The 23,277-nt window shown below is 47.1% G+C and overlaps 1 protein-coding gene across 1 annotated transcript in view; it reads left to right on the top strand.

Annotated features, from left to right (window-relative positions):
- Positions 1-23,277, top strand: part of gabrg1 (gamma-aminobutyric acid type A receptor subunit gamma1) — a 229,530-nt gene that overhangs the window by 88,082 nt on the left and 118,171 nt on the right. The gene's annotated exons all lie outside the window — the stretch shown is intronic.

Raw genomic sequence — 23,277 nt, 5'->3', positions numbered from 1 at the left:
TGACTGTGTCAGATTGAGTTACAGCATATCTTCTCAAAAATCTATTTCTAGACTTTCAACATTCTGTACCACTTTCTGGCCATGCATCAGTTCCTGAGTACTTGAAAGCATTGAGATACAATCTACATTAATGGCTTGGATGAAGGGACTGAGTACAATGTAGCCAAATTTGCTAATGATACAAAGAGAAGGAGGAAAGCAAGTTGTGAGTAGGTCATAAAAAGAGGAATCTTCTGCCCTCCACTGTGGCGAGTTCGATGGCAGTGCGGGTGCAGGGGAGGGGCGTTCATTTAGTCAAGTGAGAGGGTGGTAATTTGGGGAATGCCACCCCCCCACCTTCCCTCCTTCAACCTTATGAAGCTAGTGGTGGAGCGGCCCGTGATGATCTTTCAGTTTCACTGCAAATTGAGGCCTTATGTGGGTAATTAATGTCCACTTAAGGGCCTCATCGTGCGGTCACTGGGATTAACCCATTGGTGGGTGAGTGACTCACCATGCAGGGAACAGGACAAGCAGACCATGTTTGTTTGTGGTCGTTGCCGAAAACGTGAGACCCTAATTATGCCAAATGTACACACTGCAGGCTGTCAATAGGATCACAGTCTGCCGATCATTTTCAGTTATGTTGTGGGTACGGAAAAAGTATCGCAAGTGCTCCACGCACTGATTTTAAGATTCAACTGCAGGGTCAAAAGCGTCCAGTCAACCAAACAAAGGCATACTGACGCACTCAACATAATACCTTAGTCCCAGGAGAAGCAAAGCCATGGAGGGTGTAACCATCTGGGATGGCCACTTACAACCAGGAACAGGGAAGGTCACAAAGCATAGCGGGAAAAATGGACAATGCGAGATTCAGGCAGGCTCAGAGCCTGAATGTATATTTGTGAGTGAGGAATCCAGACGGTATCGAAACCCCCAACCGATTAGCATTTGGTGGCCAATCTCCGCCAGACAAAGGATTGATACTTGAGCGACCGATAGAGTCCCAGACATTTCGGCGCCACTCCCTGTACTCGGGAAGCGTAAACAACAGGGTCAATGACCGCTTGGGACACGCCCATCCATCAAGGCACCCGCCTTGGTTCAAATCGAACATAGAGATCAGGAATCACCCAATTAGTGGGGTCCAAACTGAAGGACCACCCAAAAGGGCGCGAAAACCCCCAAGAATAAAAAGAGAGACCACCGTGTGTTCGACCTCTCTTGGACCTGGCACTCCGGCAATGTCTACTTCCAAGTGCAGCACCACCAGAAACAAGTTCAAGTTCAACGCCCGCTATCAGACAGATGAGCCCAGCTGAGCAGCAGTTACTTCTCCAGAATCGATAGTTCCAGAATCGGAGAGCGGCCAATGTTCCTCTGACTTATGCCGGGTGCCTCAAGTTAAGTACAGGTTGTCATAGTCGATAGGTGTAGTTTAACTAGTAGTGTTTATGTTGCATGATTATTTGTGTGTGTGTAAATAAAGTACCCTTGATCTTGAACTAACTAACTGGTAAAATATTGATATCCACAGTAAAGAGGGCAACCTCACTGACTGCCATATTTACAGTAGGTAAAAAAAGGCAAACGTTATTGGCCACTCTGTTGGGATCGACCCAGAAGTAACTGTGTCACTCCGAGAGAACCCACAAAATGATTGAATTAGAAATCCAAATTGGCAAAGTAAAAGAAACCACAAACGAAAACAATATCGATCAAAACTCCAAGATTCGGAAGTGTGTAATTGGCACGCATACTAACTAAGGGATATAAGGTAACCTCGCTAGATTTTGTTGCGTGAAACTTTCGGGAGTTGGGTAAGCTGGAAATAGCTTGAACAGTACCCGTGTTTGCACCACCGCTTTATTCCCCCTTGTTCCAAATTCCCGGTAGAGACAGAGATAATTGTAGGGATGGCGATGAAGGCAATGGGACGCCTTATGCATCCACAAGAGCCCGAGGTCGCAGCGACCAACAGATCAGAACAGTGTCCCATATGGGAGGAAGAGATTAAGAAATACCTAAAGGGGAAAGGATGGCCCTATGGTCAGAATTTTGCGCGAATGAGGAAACAGGTCCTGGCAGCATAGGACAGACTTGGTGGGACAGCCTGACCGAGATCCACAAAAAGAATTTGAGTAAGGTTCATAAGCCGATGGCAGTTGTATCCTGCTTGACACAATTGGAGGCACAGAGGAGGTCGTGAGGCACTCCGTAGACAGCTTGAGGAGAAAGAAAGAAGTAGAGAGGGAAACATTAGCGAATGTGAGAAGGTAAACGAGCAACTCCGAGAGCAGCTAGCGGCAAAGGACAAGGAGATGGATGATGTCAAGTGGGCACACCAATCTTGTCTCGCCCACCTCAGCAGATTTCAGGTTCAATACGATAAGGCCTACCAGGACACGCAATGTGCGGTGTTGGTAAGAGAGGAAACAGAGAACCAAGTAGAACAGTTGAGGAAACAATTCAGGGGTTTGAAGGCAGCCCTCCGAATACTCCACAGTTCCACCACGGAACAGAGGCAGAGTTCAGTGGATCACGCCAACTGCAGGCAGCAAATTGCAAGATTGCAATCACTGCTATCCATTCAGAATGGGTTCAGAGATACATTTGGCCCACAGTTAGATCAGGAAGATGGCCCCGATTGGCAGGAACTTCGTGAAACGACCCAATGGTACGTGAGCAAGATAGAAAATCAGAATAGAGCCCCCCAGGCCCCGAAAAGGAAAGCACCCGCACCTCCGACTGCACAGGCAGCACCCAACCCAATGAATCCCATCACCACGCAGCGTAGAGTCACAACAGAAGATCAACCCGATTTTGTATTCACCACCCCATTAACCATCACCCAGTTAAGAGATGCCCGCGATAAAATTGAGACTTTCCACCCCACGTCAGACCCACACCACTTTTTCGAATGAGTTAGGCAACAGACCCTCATGTAAGGTCTGGACGAGCCGGAAGAAGTAAAGCTCATAGTGATGAGCCTTGACCCGTCGGTTAGTTCAGCCCTTCCCGACCCACAAAATCTAGGAGGAGGTAGCCTCCAAGAAATGAAAACTGCCATTTTAGACGCCATTGGCTACAATAGAGGAGATCCGGTAGAAGGACTCAATCGGTGCAGACAGAAAAAGGGAGAGCATCCAACAGCATTTGCTGGACGCCTCTGGATCCACCTTACCGCTGTATTCGGTGAGTTAGCCCGCGCCCAGTTATCGGTAGACAATACGGCCAAATGGCCCCGTATTCTAGTATCCCACGCTACGGAGGCAGGACAGAAGGCATGTGCCAATTACGACCCCTCAGACCCGGCACACAATGAAGTGTGGGTACTGAAGCGATCATCCAGAGCTTAGGAACAATCCCTACAGAGAAAGACAGAGCAGGAAAGAGTAGATGCCAACATGAATCCAGTAAGGGCACACCAAGGGTAAATGAAGACAGAAGTAACACACAGAACCCTAAAGTGCAGGGATGCTACAATTGCGGATACGAGGGACATTACGCCTGAGAATGCAATGCCCTCCCGAAACAGCAACGGAATCAGCACACAAATGCCGTCCCTATAAACAATGCCAGACCCATCCACAGCGTTAGCACCCGATCAGATAATTTGGCCATAAACGGCACCGATTGATGGTGTTCGGGCTCCCCAACTTGGGTCTGCGATACCCTTCGGGATAAGTCCGGAAGAGCGGTAAGTGCAGGCACAGTCCGGGGACACCCAGTAGAGTTCCTTTGGGACACAGGAGGGTCCCGAGCCACGTTAAACTCCTCCACGATGTACCAACGAGATATATGGCCCACTACAGACACTATTAACCTTAATGGCTTTACAGGGCACCTGTGGATGTCCAGATCGGCAACATTAAAATGAAACACTCAGTAGATTTGGTAGATTTACCCCAGACAGCAGAATACATCTTGGGCACAGATTTTATGATTGCACACAACCTTTCTTTCGACCCCGTAAATAAATGTATGTGGAAAATGGCAAGAGCAGCACGAGCCCCCGCCATGCTCACAGGAGGAGACTACGCACAGAGGATTAGCTCAGTTGGAGAGTACTGGTTTGATCCACAAACCATTACCACAGTCAAAACGGTTAGAGAAGTCTTGAAAAGACATAAAGCATTGTTTGCCCAGCACAAGCACGAATGCGGCAAAATCCCAGGAGAGGTTAACATTACAGGTCCCGATCCTAAGCCCCAGAAATACTACGGCTTTCCCCAGCAAGCCGAGGGAGAGATAGCCAAAGTAATCCAGAGTTTATTGAACCAAGGAGTGATTCGACCCGTAGCATCAACGAACAATCCCCGATTTGGCCCATACGGAAACCAAATGGTTCATGGCGACTGACCATCGATTATAGGGAATTAAACAAAGTGGCTCCATTAGCAGCCCCCACCATTGCCACGAGTCCTGAGACAATGTTAAAACAGGGACTTCAGTCAAAATCTTTCACGATTTTGGACATTAGCAATGGCTTTTGGTCCATACCACTGGACAAAGCGTGCCAGTCCAAATTCGCATCCACTTTCCAGGGACAGCAGTACACGTGGACGTGCCTTCCACAAGGCTTCCATAACTTCCCCTCCATTTTTCACAGACAATTGGCGAACGGCTTATCAATATTTTCCCGACCTGAATGCCTTGTTCAGTATGTGGACGACTTGCTCCTACAGACTAACACCAAGGAAGAGCACATTTAGCTTCTTTCGGAATTATTAGGACTCCTCGCAGAAATTGGATGCAAAATTAACCCCACGAAAGCTCAAATCCTCCAGGGAAAAGTCACATATTTAGGTCTGGTCATCACGCATGGTAAGCGTGAAATAGAACATAAACGCATAGATTCAATTGTAAAATTGCCCCTGCCCCAAAATGTTAGAGCACTCCGGTCATTTTTAAGACTGGTCAGTTACTGCAGGACCACATAGACGGTTTTGCCACAAAAGCAGCCCCACTTTCCGAGCTCCTTAAGAAACAGGCCCCATGGAAATGGCTTCCACAGCACACGGATGCCGTGGATGTGTTGAAACGCGCCCTAAGCACAACCCCTGCTTTGTAAGCCCCAGACCCACACTCCCCATACGTGATAGAGGTAGCGACCACCGACCAAACCCTTTCGGCCATACTCCTACAGGAAAGGCACGATCGTTTAGGACCCGTAGCCTATGCCTGACGAGTTTTAGATCCAGTAGAGCAGGATTTTCAACCTGCGAAAGGCACCTGCTAGCAGTTTTCTAGGTGGTACAGTACTTCTTGTGCATAACTGGACTCAACCCCGTAACCATTCTGACCGAGCACACCCCGACACAGCTTTTATTAGACAGTAGACTAAATGACGGCATAGTAAGCCAAATTCGAGCAGCGCGATGGACCCTACTCCAACAAGGACGCGACATTACCGTAAAATGGACAAAAATGCACACGTTTCTGGCCGACAATTTACACTATGCAGGAACCCCACATGAGTGCGAGATCATAGCCCCCAAGCCCCTTTGTTCCTAAGTCGGTACTGATAAAGACAGGCATCCGACCACGGATGACCCAGCCGACAGACAAAGCTTTGAAAATTTATGTAGATGGCTCCACCACAGTTCTTGATGGAAAAAGAATCACAGGATGTGGAATTTGTGTAGAGGACGCGCAGAAATGCGCTTTAGAAAAGATGGCATTAAAATTGCCTGGACATTTAGGTTCGCAGGCAGCCGAGTTAGCAGCCATCGCTTACATTGCCCAGCACCCTGTTTCGTTCCCGACCCCAGCAGACATATATTCAGACAGTTTGTACGTCTGCAACAGCTGGATGGAATTCCTACCCCTGTGGGAATCTAGAGGATTTATATCTGCCGACGGAAAACCCCTACCCTCAGCGCCATTTCTCAAACAGTTCCTCAAGACAGCAAAAGGTAGAAAATACGGAATAGTTAAAGTTAGAAGTCACCATCGTTTCTCCCCACCTGGTAACGTGAAAGCAGACGCCCTAGCGAAAGCAGGCTCATGACATGGCCACTTTTGGCAACCCCCCGAGGGTGCCCCAGTACACGCGGTTCAGGTCTCACAGACCAATATTCAAGACTTAGCCCAAGCACAGAAAGAAGATGAGAAATTAAAGGTGATTTTAAAAGGAAACTTTCCAGCTCCTTATGATAAGTTTAAAGATTCTTTAACGATCCATGAGGGAATTGTTTTAAAGGATGGTATTTATGTGGTCCCCACCCAGGACCGGAACCAGATTATTTGCAAATTCCATGACGAACATGGACACCAAGGGATAGAATCCACCCTTGCCCACCTCAGACCTCTCTGCTGGTGGCCTGATTTAAAAACCGATGATAACCATTACGTTGAGAATTGTTTGATTTGCGTCCAGAACAACCCGGACAGATATGCGAAGAAAGCCCAGCTAAGACACACCTGCCCTGTTAATGGCCCATGGACAAACTTGCAGTTAGACTATATTGGTCCCCTCCCCCCCCTTGCAGAAATGGATACAAATATGTGTTGTTGTCACCCACACGTTCACGAAACGGGTAGAAGCTTTTCCTTCACAAACAAATACGGCCAAAGTCGCGGCAAAAATTCTAACTGAGCAAATTCTCACCTGATGGGGACTCCCCTGTAGTATTGAGTCGGACCAAGGTTCGCACTTCACAGGCAGGGTCATGAAAAATGTCATGACGATTTTTGGCATAAAACAGATGCTTCACATTGCCTATCACCCGCAGTCCAGCAGCATTGTGGAACACATGAATCGGACACTAAAGGCCACACTTTGGAAGATGGTACGGCAGGTTAATACGACATGGGACACAGTGCTCCCATTCACACTGATGTTTATTAGAAACACGGTGTGGAGTTCGACAGGTTACACCCCCCCCATATCCTCATGACCGGACGACCCATGAAGGGTACTGAGTATTTATTTGGACTTGATTTGGTCAGCCCCGCAGTCACCGCCCTTACCCACGAGAAAGCGGTCCAAAACATGTTGGAGAATATTAAAGCAGCACAGTTCGCTGCAGCTGTTCGACTGGGCGCTAGATGAAAGCAGAGTAAGGCCTGCTTTGATAAGACAGTACACCCGACAGAGTACACAATCGGACAGCAAGTCATGATCTCCCTGTACAACCCCAGTTCATTCCTCTCCCCTCAATTTGCAGGACCTACTCAATCTCTGATAATGTAAGCCCCTCAGTTTACAAGATCACGTATCCTAATGGAAAATCAGGATGGTTCCATGTAAACCAGCTTAATGTTTATGGAACGCAGTGCAACCACTCACACCATCTCTCATTGGCAATGGCAGATAGTGGAGAACCGCCCACTGACAACCCAATCACGCCCTCCCCCAACAGCGACAGCACGTCCACAGACACAACCTTAACCACGCCCCCAGAGTCAAATTTCACCCTAACACTCGATTCGGCTGCTAGCGACAGAGATAGCGACAGTGACAGCACAACTGATGCCCTTGTCAGACCCGAACAATGGAAACACAGACCAGGCCCCAGTCTCTACAGCCCCTGTGACACCGACCACGATATGTTCGGCCCCTCAGAGACAATCTATTTGCCGTTACCAGAACTTGACCCACCACCCAACGATAGCGACACCCCCTTGCCCCCATTGCCCTACAGAACACGAAACATTGGCACCGCGACAATTCCTGTCGTCTGACATGGAATGACGAGATGGACCCCACATCAGCACACACCGCATTGGCACTGAAACTCCAGGCACGAGTTTGGCACCTGGGAGATGGTGATGACTCAGAGTCGGACTCCCATCTTGCTAACCCCTTTGAGACCCTTTTTGGAATGGAACCTTGAGGTGTCCAGATGATGAGAGAAAGGAACCGATTGAGATTTACGGTGTCCTACTCCCTGATGGAACCTGCCCGCTTTCTTCTTTAGTTTTTTTTTAATGTTGTATGTCCCCTCTCTTGTACGATTTTGTGTGTCGGCCTCACGAAAAATTTCTTGATACAGTAATGACTACTTTTCTGATGCCACATGGTAGTTAAAGGTTCATGTTTGCTGAAGTCCATATATCCTCAAATTCTTACCGCTCTTGGAAGGTCACTCAGGCGGTGGAGTAACGGCACTGATCCCCGCCCTGCCCGAGGACCCCCTATTCATTTGGTCAGCCAAGCTCGGGTAGTGGAGCAATGGCACTGATCACTGCCCTACCCGGGGATTCCACCCATTCTTGCCCTGCCGCCGGTCTTACACACCCCATTCGGAGAATTGTTTTCGAAACTCTTTTGCTGTTCTTTTTACAACTATGGTTCAAAGAATGTACTTTTGCCACAACTTTTGCCTCCTTTCCGGCGACCCTTCGGTTGCTATCCCCCCACCTGCTATTTACATGTTCAAAACACTTGATTCAAACGAGTTTGCAGAGAACGGAGAAATTGTCCGCCTACTCAGCCCATCAAACACAGGCTGCGAGAGTTCTCGCACTGTGGCAGAATTTTTTTTTCGGCTGTCTTGTCTCCCAAATGGTTGTTTAAAAAAAATAAAAATTAGGGAGTCACATATGGTGACGATTCTAAATGGGAAATTGACGTTAAGGAGAAACAGACAGACAAATGAGATAATAAGCAACAAGATAATAACAAATATTATGCCTGTACCCCCCAGGAAGACATGGAGACACCTGAAGACAGAGAAAAATACAGACGAGATGAAGACGAACCTGATGATCTGCATCATGATAGTAGTTGGAGGAATACAGTTGCGCGCGTTACCTGACACTACACCCCTCACCACACAGGCCCTAAACATTACTACCCAACACAAGACCCCTAGCCCGAACACTACACCACACACAGACACAGCCACTAATACCGCCGCATGGTGTGAGAATATCATAAAATGGTACTCCCTTTCGTACACAGCAGAGGCCCTACTGGTTATAGCTATACTTTGCAGCGTCATCCAGATGATCAGACTTCGGAAATGGAGAAGGAGAGCCTCCCGCCCTCCAGTATACATACTTAGAGCCCCTTTCCTTGGACTCCAGCAAACCCCACACTCTTTCTGAATCCCTCCTCTTTAATAAATTCCGCGGTTGTTGTTTTTTTAATAAAGTTCCTTTCTTTGGACATGGACATTAGTGATAAGTCGGAATGTGATGCTGCTATTGGTTATTTTGTATTGCAAGATAAGTTCTTTGGTTATTGGATAATGGCATGAGTATGGTCTAGTTAGAGACAGTTAGAGGTTCCCCTTTTTGTGTAAAGAGACTGAAATGTATGGTTGAATTTTAAGCGCCCCTTAGGATATTTAGAGATATTTGTTGTATTAGGGAAACTTAGGTAAATATTTTGACCCATCGGACAGAGTAGAGTAGAACCTGTCCTTGATTGAGAGCACCTGGCATGTCAGAGAACAGGAGAAGATCCAGTAGTGTGATCCTTCACTCTTCGCGTTCAGGATCAAGAGGACGGAATGTAGCCATCTGGGATGGCCACTTACAACCAGGAACAGGGAAGGTCACAAAGCACAGCAGGAAAAATGGACAATGTGAGATTCAGGCAGGCTCAGAGCCTGAATGTATATTTGTGAGTGAGGAATCCAGACGGTATCGAAACCCCCAACCGATTAGCATTTGATGGCCAATCTCTGCCAGACAAAGGACTGATACTTGAGCGACCGATATAGTCACAGACATTTCGGCACCACTCCCTGTACTAGGGAAGCATAAACAACTGGGTCAATGACCGCTTTGGACACGCCTATCCATCAAGGCCCCCGCCCCTTTATTGGTTCGAATTGAACATAGTGATCAGGAATCACCCAATTAGTGGGGTCCAAACTGAAGGACCGCCCAAAAGAGCGCGAAGACCCCCAAGAATAAAAAGAGAGACCACCAAGTGTTCGGCCTCTCTTGGACCTGGCGCCCCGGCAATGTCGGCTTCCAAGTGCAGCACCACCAGAAACAAGTCCAAGTTCAATGCCCGCTACCAGACAGATGAGCCCAGCTGAGCAGCAGTTATTTCTACAGACCCGATAGATCCAGAATCGGAGAACGGCCAATGTTCCTCTGACCTAAGCCGGGTGCCTGAAGTTAAGTACAGGTTGTCATAGTTGATAGGTGTAGTTTAACTAGTAGTGTTTATGTTGCATGATTAATTGTGTGTGTAAATAAAGTACCCTTGACCTTGAACTAACTAACTGGTGTTTGGCTTTTTGATCGATAGCTGGTTGAACCTTGTGATGGTTTCATTTGATACCTGGCGACTCTGAGCAATAGAATATTGATATCCAAAGTAAGGAGGGCAACCTCACTGACTGCCTTATTTACGGTAGATAAAAAAAGGCAACAAGGGATATCATGGACAGCAGAGTAGCACGTTGACAGTTCTAGTTTATCTTCATCATCAGTTTAATAAAGGCGAAGGGAGTCCGACAAGTAATACAAAAGATGTTTATTTATAATATCTACTATTTACAAAGGGGTCCGGTTGAACCTCAGCGGGTTCTCTCTCTCTGTCGGTCGGTTCCTATCTGGCCAACTTTATATACAAGATGGTATCAGCCCTGTAGTTAGTGGGGGAGCTCATACTCCTTTAGCCGCATGGGGAAAACCATCAACTCGGCCCCAGGTGTTCCGTGCAGGCTATTACAGAAACCCCTTTCCCACTATTACTCACCTGTGCATGGGTCCCTCGTCGATCTGAGGCTTCAGGTTTGGTGCAATACTGGCAGAAGCCACTGCCTTCCTGGTGGTGCAGCTGAGCACAGATGGGCTGCCCGCCTCTGATTGGCAGGCAGCTCCCTGGGTTAGTGTTCCGCACCCCTTGGTTCATTGCTCCACTGCCATTACCCTGTTAAATGTTCAAATGGCACAAAATGCATTGGGTCTCCTGGAAAAGAGACAATACTGGTGTCCTACCAGCTATCCAACCAACGGCTGAGACCCCTGTTGCATCCACAAGATTCCACCTAAAGAGTCAAGAAATGGATATAGATAGGTCAAGTGAGTGGGAAAAATTGACAGCTGGGGTATCATTTGAGAAAACGTAAGGTTATCCACTTTTGGCAGAAAATTATTTAAATGGAGAGAAATAGTAAAATCCTGCAGTTCAGCAGGGCCCCATGTCCTTGCACATGAATCAGTTAACGCAGGCACAGCAAATAATTAAGTAGGAAAATAGAATATTGGCTTTCATTGTTAGAGGAATGATGTATAAAAGTAGAGAAGTCTTGCTACAACCATTCAGGGCATTGGTGAGACCACACCTCGGGTGCTATGTACACCTTTGGCCTCCCTACTAAGGAGGGATATACTTGAAGTTCAGAAAAGGTTCACTAGGTTAATTTTTAGGATGAACGTGTTCTCTTATGAGGAAAGGTTGAGCAGGTTGGGCCGAACCTCATTGATGTTTAAAAGGATGAGAGGTGATCTGATTGAAATATTTAAGATTCTGAGGGCTTGCCAGGATGGATCCTTGTTGGGGAACCTTGAGGTGGGATTTTCCAGCCCTTCCTGTATGTGGGGCCTTCCAGTCCTGCTGAAGTCGGCCCCCACCACAGGTTCCCAGGGCATGGCGTGGGCGAGCAACGCAAATTGTCATTGACTTCAGCGGGATCAGAAGATCCCGCCAATGGCCATTGGCGAGCTACCTTGGCTGCTTGGGGGAGGGGAGGAAGGGCGGGGGAGGGGGGGCAGGGGTAAGACTGCAAAACTCTGGACGAGAACTGCAGGATACAGTTTCAAAAGATTGGATCTCCCAATTAAGACAGCGATGAAGAGGAATTTCTGGGAGGATCCTCAATCTTTAGCATTCTCTATCCCAGAGACCAGTGGAGGTTGGTTCATTGAATATATTCAAGGCTGAGTGGGCCGGTTTTTGATTGACAAGGGAGTCAAGGGTTACTGGAGGCAGGTTGGAAAGTGAAGTTAAAGCCACATGAGGATTAGCCCTGATGTTATTGAATAGCAGAGCAGACCCGATGGAGAAATGGCCTACTCTTACTTCTTTTTCTTATATTCTTTTATAAGGGGAGGGTTGGAATGAGGGAAAAGGGCGAAAGCAAGAAATGCATGGTTAGACCATCTGCAACTTGTGCACTGATGCACAATCAATTACACAAAGACGAGAGTAGGATGTAATTGAGGTTTTATTACACTGAGATGTGTGGTCTCCTACAGCAGCTGATGAAATGGCTGCTGTTCAGAGAGCACACATATTTATACTCCGCCTACTGGGCGGAACCAGCAGGCAGGGATCTACCCCCGTACCTGTAGTACAGGGGCCTTACCGTAAAGCACCTATATCAACATCCTATATATACAATATATACATCAGTGGTGACTACCACATTCGCCCCCCGGTTTAAAAAAATGAGTCCGGCGGGGGTGGTGGAGAACTATATACAGAAAGTTGTGTTTTAAAAGTACAGATAATATGACAAATTCAGGCTGCCTGGTGCCTTAATCTGTCGTTGAGAGCGCCGCAGTGCTGGTGGCGACTCCGGCGGCGGCTTGGTCTTTGGTGACTCCGGGAGCATGTCAAAATCCTCTTCATCCCCGGGTGTGAACAAGGGAGCTCCGGTTTCCTCCCACAGTCCAAAGATGTGCTGGTTAGGTGGATTGGCCACACTAAATTGCCCTTAGTGCACAAAAAGGTTAAGTTGGGTTACTGGGTTACGGGGATAGGGTGGAGGTGTGGGCTTGGTAGGGTGCTCTTTCCAAGATCCGGTGCAGACTCGATGGGCTGAATGGCCCCCTTCTGCGCTGTAAATTCTATGATATGATGATATGATATGATATGAAATGCAAATAGAACTTGAGGAGCAGCCCAGACCCCTCAAAAGGTGGAAGACCAGTCCTCTATTTATAGTATCATGTGATCATAGAATTTATAGTGCAGAAGGTGGCCATTCAGCTCATTAAGTCTGCACCATCCCATGGAAAGAGCACCCTGATTAAGCCCATGCCTCCTTCCTATCCTCGTAACCTCGTAACCCTTTTGGACACGAAGGGGTAATTTAACATGGCCAATCCACCTAACCTGCACATCTTTGGACTGTGGGAGGAAACCGGAGCACCCGGAGGAAACCCGCGCACACACGGGGAGAAAGTGCAAACTCCACACAGTCACCCAAGGTCGTGACCTGAGGCTGGAATTGATCCCGGGTCCCTGGAGCTGTGAGGCAGCAGTGCTAACCATTGTGCCACCGTGCTGCCTCTATATGATCTTTTAATAAAATAAATGATCTGTAATATCAACTAATAAAAGGGTGTGACAGCGCCTGGTGGGGCATTGTAACAAAAATCAAGTGCCAAAAAGAAATTTGGCTAATTAAAATAAAATGTAATTCCTGGGCTGACAATGTACTCTGGCTCCCACAGTACCCACCAGTCGAGGAAGGCCTCTCGTGTGCCAGTTAAACTGCTTCCTCTCTCTCCAGGGGTAATCAGCCGCGAACATAGCCATGGACAGGAGCAGGTGGCTGGGCTGGATGATCCCCTCAAACACCCGCTGCCTGGACCTTTTAACACCACCCTGGCCAGGTCCAAGAGCAGGCTTAGAAGGAGATCCTCCTCACTCCCTTTTGCACTGGGATCCTCCTCACTCCCCTCTGTACCAGGTGACCAGAGCTCAGGAGCATGGGGCTGAAGTACAAATAAAACTTGAGCAGTATCCTCCTCAAAAGGTGCAAGGGGAGGGCTCTCATCATAGCCTTTTTAAACTAAAACAAAATTAATAATTCAAAATAATGAGAAGAATGGCACTGCAACAAAAAAATAAAAAGATTCAAAAGGAAACTTGCAAAATCTAATCAAAATATAATTCCTGGTTTCTATTTATATGCTCTTTTGAAGAAAAATAAGCAAGACAAACAAATTAATCCGACAAAATAATTGGGACGGGGGTGTTGGTGGAAGTGGGGTGACAGTTCCTGGTGGGGCATGGTTACGAAAACAAAACATCAAAGAAAAGTTATAAAATCATATCAAAATGGTGTTTCCGTGGGTGATGATGCACCCGCTGTGCCCACGGGTTGTGAAAGATCTCTAGTGTACTATAGGAGACTTTTCTTCATACTCTTTTAATAGAATAAATAATCATAAATAAACAATTGAACAAAAAGGGCGACAGCCCCTGTTGAGGGCACTTGTCACTAAAACAAAAGATTAAAGGAAAATTAACTAACTAAATGAAATGTATATTCCTGAGTGTGATGATGCACCTGTTGGTTGCGGAAGGCTTAAATAGTACTGGTGGATGCCTCTATTTATATTCTTTTAAATAGAACCTATGATCAATGAAACAAACAAATTAAAGAGGGGTGACAGCTGCTGGTGGGGCACTGTAACAAAAAAAAAAATTAAGGGCGGGACTCTTCGGAAACCGGCGGGGCGGGCAACTCCAGCTCAAAGGAGTGGCGTGAACCACTCCGATGCCGGGCCGCCCCGATAGTGCGGAATCCTCTGCACCTTCAGGGGATAGGCCGGCGCCGGAGTGGTTCGCGCTGTGCCAGCTGGCGCGGAAGGTGCTTGGCGCCAAGATAACTGGCGTCGAAGGGCATCCGCCAGCCGGTGCGAGTTGGCTCATGTACGGGTGCGCCAGCGTGTGCTGGCGTCATCCCAGCGCATGCACTGGGGGGGTTCATCTCCGTGCCGACCATCGCGGACCGTTACACCGACCGGCACAGAGGAATAGAGTGCCCCCATAGCACAGGCCCGCCTGCAGATCGGTGGGCTCCAATCGCAGGCCAGGCCACCATGGGGGCACCCCCCGGGGCCAGATCTCCCCGCGCCCCCTCGAGGACCCCGGAGGCCGCCCGCGGAGCCAGGTCCCGCCGGTAAGTACCTGTCGTAACATACGCCTGCGGGACGGGCCAAAAACGGGCGGCCACTCGGCCCATCGGGTGCGGTAGAATCACCGGGGAGGCCGCTGCCAATGGTCCCCGACCGGCGCGGTGCAATTCCCGGCCCCGCAAAATCCCCGGCACCGGAGAATTCGGCAGCCGGCGGGGGCGGGATTCACACCGCCCCCTGGCGATTCTCCGACCCAGCGGGGGGTCGGAGAATCCTGCCCCAAAACCTTAAAGGAAACTTAACTAACTGAGCCAAAATGTAATTTCCGGTGTTCAAAATGCACAAAAAGATCAATAAATTGAATAAAAAATGAGAGGGGGTAACAGTCCCTTGTGGGACATTGTATTTAAAATAAAACATTGAAGGAAATGTAACTATTAAATTGAAATATCACTCCCGACAGGTGATGATGCACTCCGGCCCTTACCGGTTGCGGACGAACACCGCGTGCTCCCTCTCCAGGGGAACCCGACCACGATTGTGGCCATGGAAGAGGGCCAGACGGTCGGGTCAGACAATCGACCGCCCGCTACCTGGACCTGTTGTGGCCACCTTGGTCGGGCACAGAAGCTAACCCCTCCAGCACCCAATGATCAAAGATCAGGAGCATGGGACTGAAGTGCAACCAGAGGCTGAGGAGCAGCCCCTTCAAATAACTGAAATGGGGCTGCAACTTCACAAACTCGATGTAAACCTGGAACACGGATTCCCCTTGGCTGCATGCAGCCTAGGAGTCCGTGAACCGCCTTCACCTACAATTGTATGGCACTTCCGCATGTAACACCTTTCACGCCAGGTCCCCAACAGGAAAAGGGAAGACTCCCATGTGAACATTTCTCCATTGGGAATCTCCCACACTTCTAGATGGTAGAACAGAACACCACAGTGTAATGATGTTGGAGTAAGGCTGGGACGTGGGGGTTGTGCAACAGCAGGCCATGTGGTGCTCGTTATGGTTCTTGTTATCAGGATGGATGTTGTAGTGTTCACAAAACCACAGAAGCGAAGTTCATTAACAAAGCTAACATTTAAATACACTACTTATTAAAGCTCGACCACTTACGCCTAAAGTAAACAATAATTGAGTCATCAACACTCAACCAACACTAGTCTCTACACTCGATCTATAACTGTACTCTGATCTCTCTCACTGCTCCTAAACTCTCCTCTCCAGCCTTTTCCCAGAAGTCTGTGAGTCAGCTCTACCCTAATTTGGATCTAGCTCCATCTAGTGGTTAATTATGATATGACATTAACCCTTTGTATTCTGAATATTTCCCATAATGTCACATGCCAAACAGGAAAACTGTCCACGCTGAAGGCAAAGGCACAGAGGGGATCTCCACAAGATATCACAAATTGTGTTGTTGCGAGGGCAGCACGGTGGCACAGTGGTTCGCACTGCTGCCTCATGGCGCCGAGGTCCCATGTTCAATTCTGGCTCTGGGTCACTGTCCGTGTGGAGTTTGCACATTCTCCCCGTGTTGCGTGGGTTTGGCCCCCACAACCCAAAGATGTGCATGGTAGGTAGATTGGCCACGCTAAATTGCCCCTTAATTGGAAAAAATGAATTGGGTATGCTAAATTTATTTTAAAGAATTGTGTGGTTGCGGCTCCCGAGGAGTGTTGGGATACAGGGGGCCTCCATTTACATGTGCTCAAAGTATTTAATTAAACAATGCTCCTTACCTTTGTGTCTGAACAATATAATTTGCAAGTTATTAAGACTGTGTTCTGGGTTCACCAGCCAGGGAAAACATCCTTTTATTTTCTACCCTGTGTTATGGTCCCACCTGATGTTAATGCTGGACAGGTGGAATTTCGCTTGAGTGTGAGTAGGGAATCAAAAGATACGGGACCAGGCAGGAAAGTGGAATTGAATGTGAGGGTGTGTCATGAACTTGATGAGAAGTGGTCCAGATTTGAAGAGCAATATGGCTGAGTCACCCCCTATTTTCTATGTTATTATCATCTCCCAGCACAGCCACTTTGCCAGTGTCTTGCTGTTGAACCCATGTGAAGATGGTGCCTTCTCCAGCGAGGTTTTACTGACCTGCTTGAGATCATCCATCATGGTCACATCCGGCTCACTGAAAGCCAGCAGCCTCCCACCAGCCAGGCTGTAGTCAAAGGGGTGCGCAGTGTTGAAAAACTGGCATGCTGGCTAGTAGCACAAATTGTCAGCCTTGCCTGCCTGTCTCTGTAATCCTGCACATGGTGCAGGACTGTTGGTGAATGGGGAATTTGGGTTGTGCTATTAATATCGTATTCAGGTGAGTTGTTCCATACAGCCAGCCCAAAAGATACTATTTAGGCTGTCATCTACATCTTCCCTCCCTCCTTGTCCTCCTTATGCCACTGCTGAGCATTCTTCATGATGATGGTGGCAGGGGCTGTTGCTAAATGATGGTGAGATTGTGCAGCATGCAGCATACCATCATGGATCTTGATGCCGGCTCCTCCAGGGTGGTTTAGGCAGCGGAAACATTTTTTGGGCATGTCAATCCTGTACTGTATCGTATTTTGAGTAACAGCATGGCTTTCATTGTATATACAAGCTGTTGTGCGCATCAATCGCATGCTGGGCCTACTTTGTTGCGCGGCCGGCCCCTGAACCCACACGCCATGTTGCGTTGGGGCCGGCGCGCTGAAGATGTCCCCCGCGCATATGCGGGTTGGCGCGGCCCAACTGCGCATGCGCGGGTAGTCCCCGCGCCTGTTTTGCGCCATCGTGTTCACAACGGCACGAACATTTAGTCTCCATTTTGGAGAATCGCGCCCATGAGCTCCCCCACTGATGAGCAGAGGCCTATTAGCTCGGGCTCATGAAATCAACCCTTAAAGGCCGGCCTATATTGGAACCGGCGTGATCGGGAGTCCCAGTTGGAACCTTGTTACATGCCGCGTTGCGGCCTTTCCCATTGGCGAGAAATAAACCTACTGAGGAGGAATCACCTCCTCAGGTCTCCTTAAACTTTTATACTCTAGTAGATTTAAGATAATTGACAAAGGAGCTAGAGAATAAAAACCTAAGAATTAATTTTCAATGCTGGGAGTTGTTATGATCTGAAATTCAATGCTTGAAAGGTAGAAGTAGGTTGAATAATAACTTTCGAAAGGAATTGAATAAAGACTTGAAAAGGAATTAAATTGCTGGGTTATGGGGAAGAACAAGTATGAGACTATTGCCTTGCACTTTTAACGAATCAGCACAGGCATAATAAGCCTCATGTCCTCTTCCTATGCTGTATCATTCTAGGATTCTGTGATTAGAAAGTATTTATATGAGTTCAAGGTCTTTCACAAATTCGGCAGTTCACAATGAGCCAATATAGATACTGAAATATAGGGACCTGCGCATCACAATATAGAGACAATGCTGGTTAATACTGCTGCCTCACGGCACCAAGGACCCGGGTGTGATTCCAGCCATGGCTCACTGTCCGTTTGGAGTTTGCACATTTTCCCCATGTCTGTGTGGGCCTTCTCACCCCTACAACCCAAAGATGTGCAGGGTAGGTAGATTGGCCACTCTGAATTGCCGCTTAATTGGAAAAAAAAAATTGGGTACACTAAATTGAAAAAATAGACAATGGCAAGAAGATTGTTGCACCATCTATTTTGCTCTAAATTGGTTAATAATTGTCATTTCTTTTTGCACTTATCTTAGAACATAAGAACTAGAAGCAGGAGTAGGCCACCTGGCCCCTCGAGCCTGCTCCACCATTCAATGAGATCATGGCTGATCTTTTGTGGACTCAGCTCCACTTTCCGGCCCAAGCACCATAACCCTTAATCCCTTTATTCTTCAAAAAACTATCTATCTTTATCTTAAAAACATTTAATGAAGGAGCCTCTACTGCTTCACTGGGCAAGGAATTCCATAGATTGACAACTCTTTGGGTGAAGAAGTTCCTCCTAAACTCAGTCCTAAATCTACTTCCCCTTATTTTGAGGCTATGCCACTTAGTTCTGCTTTCACCCGCCAGTGGAAACAACCTGCCCGTGTTTATCCTATCTATTCCCTTCATAATTGTTTTAGTTTCTATAAGATCCCCCCTCATCCTTCTAAATTCCAACGAGTACAGTCCCAGTCTACTCAACCTCTCCTCGTAATCCAGCCCCTTCAGCTCTGGGATTAACCTAGTGAATCTCTTCTGCACACCCTCCAGTGCTAGTACGTCCTTTCTCAAGTAAGGAGACCAAAACTGAACACAATACTCCAGGTGTGGTCTCACTAACACCTTATACAATTGCAGCATAACCTCCCTAGTCTTAAACTCCATCCCTCTAGCAATGAAAGACAAAATTGCATTTGCCTTCTGAATCACCTGTTGCACCTGTAAACCAACTTTTTGCGACTCATGCACTAGCACACCCAGGTCTCTCTGCACAGCAGCATGTTTTAATATTTTCTCATTTAAATAATAATCCCTTTTGCTATAATTACTACCAAAATTGATAACCTCATATTTGTCAACATTGTATTCCATCTGCCAGACCCTAGCCCATTCCCTTAGCCTATCCAAATTCCTCTGCAGACTTCCAGTATCCTCTGCACTTTTTGTTTTACCACTTATCTTAGTGTCATCTGAAAACTTGGACACATTGCCTTTGGTCCCCAACTCCAAATCATCTATGTAAATTGTGAACAGTTGTGGGCCCAACACTGATCCCTGAGGGACACCACTAGCTACTGATTGCCAACCAGAGAAACACCCATTAATCCCCACTCTTTGCTTCCTATTAATTAACCAATCCTCTATCCATGCTACTACTTCCCCCTTAATGCCATGCACCTTTATCTTATGCAGCAACCTTTTGTGTGGCACCTTGTCAAAGGCTTTCTGGAAATCCAGATATATCACATCCATTGCCTCCCCGTTATCTACCGCACTGGCAATGTCCTCAAAGAATTCCACTAAATGAGTTAGGCATGACCTGCCCTTTATGAACCCATGCTGCGTCTGCCCAATGGGACAATTTCCATCCAGATGCCTCGCTATTTCTTCCTTGATGTTAGATTCCAGCATCTTCCCTACTACCGAAGTTAAGCTCACTGGCCTATAATTACCCGCTTTCTGCCTACCTCCTTTTTTAAACAGTGGTGTCACGTTTGCTAATTTCCAATCCGCCGGGACCACCCCAGAGTCCAGTGAATTATCACTAGTGCATTTGCAATTTCCCTAGCCATCTCTTTTAGCACTCTGGGATGCATTCCATCAGGGCCAGGAGACTTGTCTACCTTTAGCCCCATTAGCTTGCCCATCATTACCTCCTTGGTGATAACAATCCTCTCAAGGTCCTCACCTGTCATAGCCTCATTTCCATCAGTCACTGACATGTTATTTGTGTCTTCCACTGTGAAGACCGACCCAAAAAACCTGTTCAGTTCCTCAGCCATTTCCTCATCTCCCATTATTAAATCTCCCTTCTCATCCTCTAAAGGACCAATATTTACCTTCGCCACTCTTTTTTGTTTTATATGTTTGTAGAAACTTGTACTATCTGTTTTTATATTCTGAGCAAGTTTACTCTCATAATCTATCTTACTCTTCTTTATAGCTTTTTTAGTAGCTTTCTGTTGCCCCCTAAAGATTTCCCAGTCCTCTAGTCTCCCACTAATCTTTGCTACTTTGAATGCTTTTTCATTCAATTTGATACTCTCCCTTATTTCCTTAGATATCCACGGTCGATTTTCCCTCTTTCTGCCGTCTTTTGTTGGTATAAACCTTTGCTGAGCACTGTGAAAAATTGCTTGGAAGGTTCTCCACTGTTCCTCAACTGTTTCACCATAAAATCTTTGCTCCCAGTCTACCTTAGCTAGTTCTGCTCTCATTCTGTTGTAATCTCCTTTGTTTAAGCACAAAACACTAGTGCTTGATTTTACCTTCTCATCCTCCATCTGTATTTTAAATTCCACCATATTGTGATCGCTCCTTCCGAGAGGATCCCTAACTATGAGATCCTGAATCAATCCTGTCTCATTACACAGGACCAGATCTAGGACCGCTTGTTCCCTCGTAGGTTCCATTACATACTGTTCTAGGAAACTATCGCGGATACATTCTATAAACTCCTCCTCAAGGCTGCCTTGACCGACCTGGTTAAACCAATCTACATGGAGATTAAAATCCCCCATGATAACTGCTGTACCATTACTACATGCATCAGTTATTTCTTTGTTTATTGCCTGCCCCACCATAATGTTACTATTTGGTGGCCTATAGACTACTCCTATCAGTGACTTTTTCGCCTTACTATTCCTGATTTCCACCCAAATGGATTCAACCTTATCCTCCATAGCATTGATGTCATCCCTTACTGTTGCCCGGATGTCATCCTTAAATAACAGAGCTACACCACCTCCCTGACCATCCACTCTGTCCTTCCGAATAGTTTGATACCCTCGGATATTTAACTCCCAGTCGTGACCACCCTTTAACCATGTTTCAGTAATGGCCACTAAATCATAGTCATTCACGATGATTTGCGCCATCATCTCATTTACCTTATTCCGAATACTATGAGCATTCAGGTAAAGTCCACTTATGTTGGCTTTTTTACCTCTGTTCTGAATCTTAACGCCTTGATCAGTAATCTCTCCTAAGTTATATTTCCTCTTAACCTTTCTCCTAATTTTCCTTGTCGTTGAACCCATATCTTCATGTAACAACCTGCCGCGTCACTTACCATTATTGTTTTCACTTCACATTTTATTCCTTTTAGTATTCCTGGTCCTATTCACTGAGCTCCCCTCAGTCACTGTACCTTGTACTGTCACCCTTTTTGATTTTTGACTATGGCTTCTCTGCCTTACACTTTCCCCCTTACTGCCTTTTGTTTCTGTCCCTGTTTTACTACCTTCCAACTTCCTGCATCGGTTCCCCTCCCCCTGCCACATTAGTTTAAACTCTCCCCAACAGCTCTAGCAAACAGCCCCCTAGGACATTGGTTCAAGTCCTGCCCAGGTGCAGACCGTCCAGTTTGTACTGGTCCCACCTCCCCCAGAACCGGTTCCAATGCCCCAGGAACTTGAGTCCCTCCCTCTTGCATCATCTCTCGAGCCACGCATTCATCCTATCTATCCTGACATTCCTACTCTGACTAGCTCGTGGCACTGGTAGCAATCCTGAGATTACTACCTTTGAGGTCCTACTTTTTCGTTTAAGTCCTAACTCCCTGAATTCAGCTTGTAGGACCTCTCCCGTTTTTTACCTATATCATTGGTGCCTATGTGCACCACGACAGCTGGCTGTTCACCTCCCCCCCCCCCCCCCGAATGTCCTCCAGCCCCTCCGAGACATCCTTGACCCTTGCACCAGGGAGGCAACATACCATCCTGGAGTCTTGATTGCGTCCGCAGAACCGCCTGTCTATTCCCCTTACAAATGAGTCCCCTATCACTATAGCCCTGCCATTCTTCTTCCTGCCCAGCTGTGCAGCAGAGCCAGCCACGGTGCCATGAAGCTGGCTGCTGCTGCCTTCCCCTGGTGAGCCATCTCCCTCAACAGTATCCAAAGCGGTATATCTGTTTTGCAGGGAGATGACCGCAGAGGACACCTGCACTGCCTTCCTACTCTTGCTCTGTCTTTTGGTCACCCATTTTCTATCTCGCTCAGTACCTTTCACCTGCGGTGTGACCAACTCGCTAAACGTGCTATGCACGACGTCCTCAGCATCGCGGATGCTCCAAAGTGAGTCCATCCACAGCTCCAGAGCTGTCAAGCGGTCTAACAGGAGCTACAATTGGATACACTTCTTGCACGTGAAGGAGCCAGGGACAGTGGACGTGTCCCTGAGCTCCCACATCGCACACGAGGAGCATGACACGGGTCTGAGATCTCCTGCCATGTCTTAAATCTTCGGTTAACTTCAACAATTACTATGTCCCAAAATAAATAAATAAATAAACAACGAAGAAAAAAAATATATATATAACAATGAAAAGAAAAAGAAAACAGAAACACTACTTACCAGTCACTTACCAGGGATAAAAGCACCTCCTCCCCACCCAGCTTTGAATTCCCACCTAGATTCAAATTCCCAAACTCACACTTGGTTCTGTTTCACTCTGTCTGTGTCTTCTCTGGCTCACTGGGAGAACTCACTGGGAGTGAGTTTACAAGTTGCTCTTTTTAAATTGTCCTGAATTGAATCCCCTCCCCCACCTTCTTTTACATCAAGGTAGATTTAAGTGACTGGCACTTAACTGCCAACCAGTTACGTGAGTGGGTAGGGCAGCCCTTGTTAACCTACACTGCACAATTCTAGCTTAATTTAAATTAATTTAAACTCCTGAAATTTAAAAGGAGCTGCCTTACTGATTTGATTCAATTCCTACCTAGATTTAAATTCCCAAACTCACTCTTGGTTCTGTCTCACTCTGGCTGTGTCTTCTCTGGCTCACTGGGAGAACTCACTGGGAGTGAGTTTACAAGTTGTTCT

This window comes from Scyliorhinus torazame, chromosome 3 (genome assembly GCF_047496885.1).
Source record: "Scyliorhinus torazame isolate Kashiwa2021f chromosome 3, sScyTor2.1, whole genome shotgun sequence".
Classification (NCBI taxonomy): Eukaryota; Metazoa; Chordata; class Chondrichthyes; order Carcharhiniformes; family Scyliorhinidae; genus Scyliorhinus; species Scyliorhinus torazame.
The sequence above is the reverse complement of the archived record's forward strand: the minus strand, read 5'-3'. Positions and strand labels throughout refer to the sequence as shown.